The sequence below is a fragment of the Macaca thibetana genome, chromosome 19, assembly GCF_024542745.1.
Source record: "Macaca thibetana thibetana isolate TM-01 chromosome 19, ASM2454274v1, whole genome shotgun sequence".
Classification (NCBI taxonomy): Eukaryota; Metazoa; Chordata; class Mammalia; order Primates; family Cercopithecidae; genus Macaca; species Macaca thibetana.
In genome coordinates, this window is record NC_065596.1 from 56,064,989 (window position 1) to 56,067,431 (window position 2,443).

At 41.1% G+C, this 2,443-nt stretch overlaps 1 pseudogene across 1 annotated transcript; it reads left to right on the forward strand.

Annotated features, from left to right (window-relative positions):
- The first annotated feature begins 434 nt into the window (after positions 1 to 434).
- Positions 435 to 2,001, forward strand: LOC126941733 (cytochrome b-c1 complex subunit 2, mitochondrial-like; annotated as a pseudogene). Its single transcript, XR_007721426.1, has one exon. The product of XR_007721426.1 is annotated as a cytochrome b-c1 complex subunit 2, mitochondrial-like (transcript).
- The last annotated feature ends 442 nt before the right edge of the window (positions 2,002 to 2,443 follow it).

A 2,443-nucleotide genomic window follows, 5' to 3' on the forward strand; every position in this document is an offset into this window, starting at 1 on the left:
TTGAATCTGCAAAGGGATATTTGTGAGTGCTTTGAGATCTATGGTGAAAAAGGAAATATCTTCACATAAAAACTAGAAAGAAGCTTTTTCAGAAACTGCTTTCTGATGTGTAAATTCATCTCACAGAGATACACTGTTCTTTTCTTTGAGCTGTTTGCTAACACTGTTTTCTTGGAATCTGCAATGGGATATTCAGGAGCGTGTTGAAGCTTATGGTGATAAAGGAAATATCCTCATACAAAAACTAGATAGAAGCACTCTGGAAAACCACTTTGTGATGTGTTAATTCATCTCACGGAGTTACACGATCCTTTTTATGGATCAGTTTTGTAGCTCTGTTTTTGTGGAATCTGAGAAGGGATATTTTGGATCACACTGGAGTCTTTGGTGACTAAGGAAATATACTCAGATAAAAACTAGAAAGAGACTTTCTTTAATCCGGTGGGACCATGTGTCAGAACAATCTTGAATCATGAAGCTACTAACCAAAGCTGGGTCCTTCTCGAGATTTTATTCCCTCAAAGTTTCCCCCAAAGTTAAAGCCACAGCTGCGCCTGCAGGAGCACCACCACAACCTCAGGACCTTGAGTTTACCAAGTTACCAAATGGCTTGGTGATTGCTTCTTTGGAAAACTATGCTCCTCTATCAAGAATTCTTTTGTTCATTAAAGCAGGCAGTAGATATGAGGACTCCAACAATTTAAGAACCACCCATTTGCTGCAACTTGCATCCAGTCTGACAACACAAGTAGCTTCATTTTTCAAGATTACCCATGGAATTGAAGCAACTGGTGGCAAATTAAGTGTGACTGCAACAAAGGAAACCATGGCTTACACTGTGGAATGCCTGTGAGGTGATGTTGATATTCTAATGGAGTTCCTGCTCAATGTCACCACAGCACCAGAATTTCGTCGTTGGGAAGTAGCTGACCTTCAGCCTCAGCTAAAGATTGACAAAGCTGTGGCCTTTCAGAATCCACAGACTCATGTCATTGAAAATTTGCATGCAGCAGCTTACCGGAATGCCTTGGCTAATCCCTTGTACTGTCCTGACTATAGAATTGGAAAAGTGACATCAGAGGAGTTACATTACTTTGTTCAGAACCATTTCACAAGTGCAAGAATGGCTTTGATTGGACTTGGCGTGAGTCATCCTGTTTTAAAGCAAGTTGCTGAACAGTTTCTCAACATGAGGGGTGGGTTTGGTTTATCTGGTGTGAAGGCCAAATACCGTGGAGGTGAAATCCGAGAACAGAATGGAGACAGTCTTGTCCATGCTGCTCTTGTAGCCGAAAGTGCTGTCACGGGAAGTGTAGAGGCAAATGCGTTTAGTAACCTTCAGCATGTCCTTGGTGCCAGGCCACATGTCAAGAGGGGCAGCAGCCCCACCAGCCATCTACACCAAGCTGTTGCCAAGGCAACTCAGCAGCCAATTGATGTTTCCGCATTTAATGCCAGTTACTCAGATTCTGGAGTCTTCGGGATTTATACTATCTCCCAGGCCACAGCTGCTGGAGATGTAATCAAGGCTGCGTAGAATCAAGTCAAAACAATAGCTCAAGGAAACCTTTCCAACACAGACGTCCAAGCTGCCAAGAACAAGCGGAAAGCTGGATACCTAATGTCAGTGGAGTCTTCTGAGCGTTTCTTGGAAGAAGACGGGTCCCAGGCTCTAATTGCTGGTTCTTATGTGCCACCATCCACAGTCCTTCAGCAGATTGATTCAGTGGCTAATGCTGATATCATAAATGCTGCAAAGAAGTTTGTTTCTGGCCAGAAGTCAATGGCAGCAAGTGGAAATTTGGGACGTACACCTTTTGTTGATGAGCTGTAATACTGACTAGAGGAGAGAGCTGAATATTCTCTCAGCCCAGAGCAGCAAACACATGAAAGTCAGAAATCTCTAATATAACATTTGTCTTTTTTCCAGTGAGGTAAAATAAGGCATAAATGCAGGTAATTATTCTCAGCTGACCTAAAGTCAATAGAACATTCTGCTTAGGTGTTTTATTACGTTTTTCTCAATGGGTTAATCAACAAGTATTTATTATATGCTGATATTTTTGTTTTAGATGCTTTATTAAAGGAGACAGGAATGTAATTATTGAGTATAGAAGCATTAGAAACTAGTAAAAGTAAGGCTAAGTGGCTATCAGCGTAAATAGTGCCAGGTTACTATTCGTGGCTTTTCAGGTGAAATCAAGTTCAAAAGCTAAATGGTCTGGTTTTTACCCCTGTTTTGTCTTTTTTGAAATAAAATTATTTCCCCCCCCCCAAAAAAAAAAAAAAACTAGAAAGAAACCCTCTGAAAAAGTTCTTTGTGATGTTGAGTTCATCTTCGTGAGGTACACCTTTTTTTTCATGGAACAGTTTGCTAAAACTGCTTTCCTGGAATTTGCAAAGGGATATTTGGGAGCGCCTTGAGCCCTATGGTGAAAAAAGA